The 8852-nt window shown below is 55.8% G+C and overlaps 1 long non-coding RNA gene across 2 annotated transcripts; it reads right to left on the minus strand.

Annotated features, from left to right (window-relative positions):
• Positions 1-3420: 3420 nt before the first annotated feature.
• LOC143672733 (uncharacterized) lies at positions 3421-7871 on the minus strand. 2 transcript variants are annotated; one of them, XR_013170010.1, is made up of 4 exons: positions 7639-7871; positions 5251-5410; positions 4361-4594; positions 3421-3918 (listed from the first exon to the last, which is right to left on the minus strand). It is a non-coding gene; the product is annotated as an uncharacterized LOC143672733 (long non-coding RNA). The 2 variants fall into 2 exon arrangements; XR_013170011.1 differs by lacking the exon at positions 4361-4594 and having other exon boundaries at positions 7639-7865.
• Between the last annotated feature and the right edge of the window lie 981 nt (positions 7872-8852).

Here is an 8852-nt window from a genome sequence, read left to right on the forward strand (position 1 = left end):
TTTTCATGCACCACAACAAAATCTCTTGTCCCAGCCTTGTTGGGTGCTTCTCAGAGGCCCTCAAGGATGGTATGAACTAGACACACATTAAAGACAGCCCCCACTGGAGAGGCCAGCACCCCTCCAACACCCCCAGTGCTCCTCCAGTGCCCCTCCAGTGCCCTTCCAGTGCCCTCCCAGCACACCCCCAGTGCCCCTCCAGCACCCCCTTCTTCCAGAGTGCAGGGAAGGGGCTGGGCCACCCTTCTCCTCTGGCTGTGCACTCCCTGCCTCCCATCTCTCTGCCATGACCCTCCTACTGCCCACTCATCAACAGGTGTCTTTCCTGACATGTGCCGGGGTTGCAGTTTTCTCCCCCTCCTTGTCTCTGACTCATGAAGCTCACTTCTTTCCATGTATCTGGGTCTTGTTTACTTTGCTGAGATGCCACAGAAAATGCATTACATTTAGAGCTGGAAGCAGTTTTACAATTTACAAACTGCCTCCTATCAAAGTACTGGACACTTTGGGGAGGCCCCAGAAAGCTCTTCCAGCCTATTGCAGACTCTGGGACTAAGAGTTTGGGCCAAGGCCCAGCATAGGGGCATTCCCCCACACACAATCAGCCATCACCTCCTCTCCCTGGGAAGGAGGCTGGGGAGGGTGATGAGCCAGAGGCAGAGCCAGACATGGTATTGTCTCAGAGCTTCCTCGGACCTTCCCTTGCTCCTTCTGGAGATCTCCTCCAGCCTTCCCTGGACAACCTAGACCCAGGCTTGGGCAGCAGGCGTGCCAGCCCTTGGGAGATTACTCTTCTTGACTTTTCCAATTTCAGTCACTGGAGGGAATGTGGGCTGATGCTTTAGTGTCTGCTAAGCTCCTTACACTCTGCACTCATTTATGTCTCGTGCTGATGCCCCCAGTGCGGCGCTGCATCATCCGCCTCACTGATGATAAACATGGACACGGAGATGTGTGTGCAGCTCGGCGGGCCCTGGGGCCACCTGACATGGCCTCTTGCCTCTGAGCCTGGTGCCTCCCCATGGCTTCTCCTCCAGATGACAGGCTCAGGCAGTCCCAGCTGGTAGTAGCCCCTAGGCTTCTTCTCCAAAGTCACCTCTCTACCCTCAGACAAACAGAGGGGCCTCAGAGCCAAGGCCTTTAGCCTGCAACTGCACCCTGAAATATTGTGAATTGGTTGGTCTCAGAGGGAGTTGATTTCACTGAAAGCACCATGAGACTTCTCTTCCCAGGTATCTGGAGACTATGCTGTGAATCAATGACATTTTCTTGGTCTTCCTTCAAGCGAAATGTTTTATTTCTGCAGAACCAATTTATTTGCAAATTTCTGAGTTATCTGTATTTAAGACCACATAGCTGAGGTAAAATATTTTCTTGAAATTATTGTAGAGATAATGCCCGAGAAGCCTGGTGGGTGCAAATACTTCTGGAGAGGGAAGACAGGAGTGGGAAGGATTGAGTGTAAGTCCTCACTGCCCTGGCCGGCAGAACTTGGTGAATCCCTTGGTCCCGGCCCCCCAGGAACCCCCATGTTCCCGCAGCTCCCACAGCATCCTCAGCTCCCCTTCTTCTGCAGCTCTCCTGCTCTGCGCTGAGCATGGGTCCTCCCCGCTGAGCTTGGCAGCACAGCCTAGAAGGCAAGCTGTTGGACAGAAGGCTTGTGACCTTTAATGACAGCATTTCCTGTGCCACCTCCCAGAGCCGAGTGCAGCTTGGCACTGCCAAAGATGGCCTGTTTCCTTTCATAGAAATCAATCCTCAGAAATACACAGGATGGGCAGACACTGTACACCCAGGGAACAAAGATCCCGTGCAGAAAAGGGGGTGACCGTGGGTTGCACCCTCTGATGAAAGGCCCCAGTGCGGGCTTGGTGCCCTCCGGGGCTGAGTCAGGAGCCTGTTGGCAGCTGGGCGCAGTCAGGGCGAGGGGTCTTAAGAGGCCCTGGGGCAAGTCAGTCAGGGTACAGGGTCCTCGGAGGCCCCGGAGGCATGTCAGTCAGGGTGTGGGGTTCTTGGAGGTCCCTGGGCATGGTCAGGGCGTGGGGTCCCCGGAGGCCCCCAAGGCAGGTCGGTCAGGGTGCGGGGTCCTTGGAAGCCCCTGGGCAGGTCGGGAGTGTTGTCACCTTGCATCAGAGCCTCAGCAGGGCCAGTGTTGACACCAGGCCAGCAGCTGGCCACGTGGGTACAGAGGTGAACAGAATCGAGTCCTTCCCTTCACGGAGTCCTGTTTGGGGGCCACACACAGACTGACAAATATGTTTGTGACATGGTGGTCACAGCCATGCTCCTGGCTGCGTGGGCACCCGGCAGTGGGGAGAGCAGCCAAGGCAAGGCGTGAGGTCAGAGGGGCTGCACCCGACTCGAAGGAACTGGAGTTTGATCCTGAGTCACTAAAGGATTTTTAAAGCAGGACACATGGGCCGGGTTGGAGTTTCCAGTGGTCATTGGAAGTACCAGCACAGTGGCTTCAGGTGGACAAGGGTGGACTTCCCAGGCAGGGAGCGGCCTGTGGGAGAGGGCTGTGGGGAGGGGATGTGGGGAGAGGCCTGTGGGGAAGGTCCTGTGGGAGAGGGCTGTGGGGAGGGGATGTGGGGAGAGGCCTGTGGGGAAGGTCCTGTGGGAGGGGGCTGTGGGGGGGGGATGTGGGGAGAGGCCTGTGGGGAAGGTCCTGTGGGAGGGGGCTGTGGGGAGGGGATGTGGGGAGAGGCCTGTGGGGAAGGTCCTGTGGGAGGGGGCTGTGGGGAGGGGGTGTGGGGAGAGGCCTGTGGGGAAGGTCCTGTGGGAGGGGGCTGTGGATGGGGGTTGCGAGGGGCCTGTGGGAGGGGCTGCGGGGAGGGGGCTGAAAGGGCCCTGCAGGAGGGGGCTGTGGGAGGGGCTGCAGGGAGGGCTCCAGGTTATCCCCGTGAGCCTCAGAGCCAGTGGTCCCACCCGACAGACATGGCAGGGACACTTCACAGGTGCGACAGCTCATGAGAGGCCTGTGGTGGGGGCAGAATCTGATCCCAGCTCTGACTCAGCACAGGCCCCACCACCACTAAACTAAGTTCAAGTGAAAATAAAAGACGCTGGGTCCTACAGAAAGAGAAAATAAACCAGCAGAGGGGATGAGAGAGACTCTGAGTCTCTCCCACAGCATCTCAAAGTCCCAGAGCAGCCCCCTCCAGGCAGCCCCCTCCCCTGATGGCAGCTCTTGGCTCCTTGCAGATCCAAGGACCTGGCCTCCGAGGGCCGGGTTGGTTTTAGCTTGGGGCCACACAGCTCCAAGGACAAATGTCCACTGGCATTCCTGGACATGGTCAGGGCTGTGCCATCCAGACCAGGCTCCAAGGTCCTCACAGGTGCCCAGCTGTGGGCAGGCAGCTGTGAGAGGCTCTTCCCAGCCCTATCCACCAAGCCTGGCCAGCCCATTGCATGCCCAGGGCCTGGTAGCCAAAGTCCCACAGCCCTCTGTCCCTGACCTGCTGTGTCCCCTGACATGGGCCCTGAACACTGCATGGGCCCTAAACAGGAAGGGCCCAGGTGACTGGCTCCTCGGCCCACGTCTCCTTTTACCTTCCGTGCATTTGTTACACTTTCTGCAGTGGAACTCATCACTTCCTCTAACAGTGCCATTGCCACTGCCATCAAAATATTTGTCCTCATTTATTATATATCAGTTAAATGTTCTTGGCGTCTCTTGAGGCCTGAGATGCAGAGTGTGTCCTCCCCCCCCACCCCCGTGCTGTGCTCAGGGGCAGAACCACAGCTGTGATCCCACAAGGGCAGTTTTTAAGGCCATGTTGCCACAGTGTGTGTTAGCAGGGAGTCTCCTCTCTCCTCAAGCTGACCTGATCCCCAGAGATGGCACGAAATGGCAGCCTGTCATCCATGGCCTCTCTGCACTCTGGGAAACACTGCTTGGCACTTGTAAGTATTTGGCTGCCAGGAAGGATGAAAAAGAGAGGGAAGAAAGAAGTAGGGTATCAGTTGGTTGTTTTTCATTATCAGACAAGAAAGCCCTACAAAATATGCTGGGCAACCTGGAGGCATGGTTCTCAGAAACTAACAACCTGATGTCTAGTCTCTGGAAACTAGCAACCTGATGTCATTTGTTTACAGAATCCCAGAGGGCTGTTGATGAGGTCGTTTGACAGTGTTTCACAGAGGTCTCTGGTGGGTGAACATGCCCAGGCCTCAGCGAGCTTAGCAGTGTGCAGCTCACTGTGGGGGCAGGGCACCTGGCCAGCTCAGCCTGCACTATCCTGGAGAATCCAGAACCTCCCTGAACCTCAAGTTCTCCCATCCAAAACCAACAGGCCTGAAACAGAAGTGCATCGGGGCAAGTCTTTCCAAGCTCAGGCCTTCCGGAGTCCCATATTACCTTTTGAAATCTTAATGCCAGTCCCTAATGCAAGGGACACTGGACTCAGATCAGGGATGCCAGCTCAGGGAGAGAGGAGTCAGAGAGAACCTGGAATCCATCCATGCTGTGCTGGGTGCTTTCTTAGACCAGCGATGTGCTTTCTCCACACTCTACATCAGTGTTCCCAAATCGGCTGATGATCGTATCACCCGTGGCTTGTGAAAGGTACACATTTCCAGCCCTGCCCAAGACCTGTGGAAGGTTAATGTTTCAGGAGGGTTCCCATCAATCCATATTTTTAACTTGGTGACCAAGATTGATTCTCATCAGGCAAGTTTGGGGAACACTGCTGAAGAGTTTTCTCTGTGGGACCAGTCCCAGGTGAAGCAAGCCTGGCCTGGAGGGAAATTGTCCATCCTCTGGGTTTAGCTCCCTGCTATGATGTCCATCTCATCCTGCTGTATGGCCCCAGGCTTGTGCCTGTCTTTTGCAGTCAGTTCTGAGCCTTTCAACCTTGGCAACATGCACCCTTCCCAGCCCTCTGTGCATGCCCAGCTCAAGGCCAATCCCATGCAGGAAGCTTAGAAATGCTGCCAGGTGGAGTTGCCCAGAGGGTTTTCTGGCAGCTTTAGTTAATCAGGCCATGAATGATTATTTTTGCAAAACCATATATCAAGTACTGGGAGATGGGGGGAGTAGTGAGAGCTGGTAGAGAAGCATCATGGAGAGGCAGGACTGAAACTGAGCCTTGCAGGTGGAGCATGGTTTAGAGAGATGGTAAGGAAAAGAAAGGGCACTCAGGGTAGGTGTCTCACTGTGGGCGAGGCCAGGAGGGAGTGTCTCCCAGGCACTTCCTTGTACAGCTGAGTCTAGAGACTCACTCCAGAGAGAAGGAGTGCTTCACTCACAGTCACTGCCAAGCCAATGATTGGTGCTCGAGCCAGCCCACGTGCCATGGCTCATTCAGTGCAGTCCACACCCAGAGCTGTCCTGTATTCCATGAGCCCATCATGATTCCCCAGAGCCCATCTTTCTCCAGGGATGTTTGCCGGCCAATATGCTGCACATCTGCAATGGGAAAGGGTGGCTCAGTTAAAGCTTTAGCTGAAGCAGTCTTCAGCTGCATCTCCCCAAGACTGAGTCAAGCTAAGGGCTGGTTAGGTGGGAGATGGGGTGCACAGCTCTATGTGCCTTGGGGTGCTCAGCAGGTCCAGGGACCTGGAAAAGCTGGTTTAGATACCAGCATGGGTAAGGGACAAGCCAGGACAGCACCCAAACACGTGGATTTTATTTGAACCCTTTTAAAGACAATGATCACTTGTGGAGAAAAGAGTCTCTCCCCTGCTGGGTCCTTTCATCCTCCAGGAAGTTCTCTGGGACTTCCCCTAAGGGCATTTTTGCCTGTTCTACATTTTTTGCTATGGAGCCATGCTGTCGAGGTAGGGAAGGAAATGGAGGAGAGGCAAGAGCCAAGGCAGGAGGCATGTGCAACCTCCAGCCCAAGCAGGTGAGGCCTGTGCTGGAAAACAGTGGGACATGGGAGAGTCACAGCCACTCTCACCACATTTTACCAGCTGACTGAGCCATGGTAAATTACTTACTCTCTCTACACTTCGACCTTCTCATCAGTTCAATGGGGATAATAATCATCCCTCTCTTACAGCATTGTAATGTAGGTATAATCCTATTGTGCAAAAGCCTTTTGTCCACCATTAAGTAGTGTGTGCGCTGTGCTCATCTCTAGGTAGGGTTCCAATGAGACAGAGCCACTTGCACCCCCAGGGCTGCCCCTGGCCTGTCCTGTCCACCTGTGCCCCTGGGGCTGCCCTTTGGCCTGTTCTGTCCACCTGTGTCCATGGGGCTGCCCTTTGGCCTGGCCTGTCCACCTGTGCCCCTCCAGCAGTCTGGGGTGATGTCTGGCATTCGGCCGCTCACTACTGCAACTGAAGCTGTGAGAAACTCTTTTGGTTTGGGCTGGGCTGGTTTTTCTCTTCCAGCCTGGAACCCAGCTGAAAAGCAATGCACCTGGGTTTCTGTCACCTCCTCCTTGGGGAGAAAACTTTCAGGTCCTGGAGGTCCCCAGGTGGAGCATTCACAGCCCTTGAATCAAGCCAGTTCAAAGTCATGATTCATAGCATTATTTTTATGAAAATTGTCTCGCAGTTATGTGAGTGGTAGAGCTGGAAGGCCCTCAGACACGGTCTTGTCCCCTCACTGACAGTACAGGAACTGGAGTGGCAGGGAAGGGGTGCTTTCCCAGGATCACAGAGGAGGGTCAAGGCAGAGCCAGGTGCAGCCTCTCCACACCACATCATGAGACCTTCACTGGGGAGGTCAGAAGTATCACCATCATTCTTAGTCTCAGTCACCCCGGCCCCATAAGGAAAGATGCTGTTGGCCCTAGCATGGCACCCACAGAGTGAGAACAGTGCAGGGTGCGTCCCCCCACCCACACTGTCCTTCCTTTACTAAGTGCTGTGATGCACTCCCTGAGCCTGCTGAGAGGGACAAGCCCAGCCCCTCCATAGAGCGGTGGGCAGATGGACTCAAGGAGGGCTGTGGCTCCCGCTGCTACCCGCATACTACGTGTACACAGAGGATGGCACCCCTCCTCATAGAGAGTGTGATGAGTCTATTTTCCCTGGGGGAGACATTTCAAATGCCACCCCCTGCTGAAGGTGGCCGTGGCTACTTGCAGGACACTTCATGGCCTCTGTGTCTCTAAAAAATATTTGTTGAGCAGCAGGTTTGAACAAGGACCCAGGGAAGGTACCAGTGATATGAAGATACACCAAAGACTCTGCTCTATCTCAGGAGACTGTGACTCCAGGAGAGAAACAGATAACGATGAAGGGACTTTGTACACAATCAGGTCAACGTCTCCGGAAAGTCTGCCCAGTCCGTGCCAGCTTCCTGGAGGTGGCATGTGAGCAGGGACGAGGCGGGGGAGGGAAGAGAGTTGCTGGCCAGACAAACGGGGAGGCAGCCTCTGCGAGGCCAAGAAGGTGGGAAAGCCAGCAAGCCCCAGGACTGGGCGTCGTCAATGACAGCTGGCGCAGGGAGGAAAGGGGCGGCTGGGGGAGGGGACCTCCCACCCGCGACCTGGGTCGCTGAGGAGGTGGGCTGCAGCTGCAGACCTGGGAGCTAGCGAGGCCCTTCGGGAGGAGCAGAGGACGAGCCGGCCCTTGAGGCGCCTCGCTCGGTGGCAGGTTCCAGGGTGGGATGGCGTCAGGGGGCGGTGAGCGGGTGGGTGGCTGACGAGGGGGCGGTGCAGGACCTGGCTGTGTGGGGCTCACCTGAGGGTCGATGCCAGCCGTGACCTGTAGCCCAGAAGCAGTTCCGTTGTGGCTCACCTGAGGGCTGATGCCAGCCGTGACCCATAGCCCGGAAGCAGTTCCTTGCGGCTCTCCTGAGGGCTGATGTCAGCTGTGACCCATAACCCGGAAGCAGTTCCGCAGCCCAGTACCCAGACAGTGGCTGGTGGCCTTGGCCCAGCCTTGGGGAAGAGCCCAGGGGGGAAGGTGAAGGCGCCCAGGGGCTCCTTGGAGCTCCCAGCCTTCCAGGCTGAGAAGCTGACGTGTGGCGGAGCTTCTGAAGGCACTGGGGGGGGGGGGGGGGTTTGAAGGAGGTTTTCCCGCCCTGAGCACAGACCTCTTCTCCAGCTTGTGGTTTGGTAAATCTGAGTCTTTTCCACACGGTACACCCGGCCGAGCAGGTGTGAGCGCCTCTCAGTGTGGCCGCTGGCACAGCTCTTCCGGGCCTCCAGGCCTCAACCCCTCCCATGGCTCCCTCCTGCCCGCCGCGGCCCTGAGCTGGTCCTGCGCGCGCCGGGCCAAAGCCGCGCTGGCCAAGCATCACCGTGTACGTGCTCACGAGTCCTGATCCCCAGCGCCCCGCTGGCTGAGAGGTGACCCTGGCCTTGGCGGGCCTCGGCGGGTGAGACAGGAAGTGTAGGAGGTGCTGGGAATGGCGTCCACCCCATGGCCAGCTCTGCCTCCGCAGCCGTGACCATTCGGAGAGTCCATAAACTTCACGGTGAAAAGATCAAAGTGAACTACTGAAAGCCTGGGAATACGTCTTTTGATTACAGAGAAAGCCCTTTAATTAGTTTTCTCACCCGAATTAATTAAACCTGACATCTGAATACCCACTTGATTGCTATATCGAGCTGTGAAATTCTTCAGTAACTTATAATTAAGCCACAGTTTGCTAAAAGGATAGAGGAACTTGAAATTAAGAGCAAAAATAGGTAGAGAAGTTGTCTGGTGAAGGGAACTGCTGCTGGTCCCAGGTCCTTTGTTTGAGCAGGAGTGCTTGGAGCAGACACAGCATCTTACACCTTTCCGGAACCATCTGACTCTTCTGTGTGCTGCTGGATCCTGGCCCAGGAGAAAGTGGCAGGGGTGGTTGGTTTCATTACAGTGAAAGAATTGTTCAGTGTCAGGGCAAGTTACTGACAAGGGTGTGGTATCCTTTTAAAGAGAAGGTAAAACAAACAGCAATAAAAGTG

The sequence above is a fragment of the Tamandua tetradactyla genome (genome assembly GCF_023851605.1).
Source record: "Tamandua tetradactyla isolate mTamTet1 chromosome 9 unlocalized genomic scaffold, mTamTet1.pri SUPER_9_unloc_2, whole genome shotgun sequence".
Taxonomy (NCBI): Eukaryota; Metazoa; Chordata; class Mammalia; order Pilosa; family Myrmecophagidae; genus Tamandua; species Tamandua tetradactyla.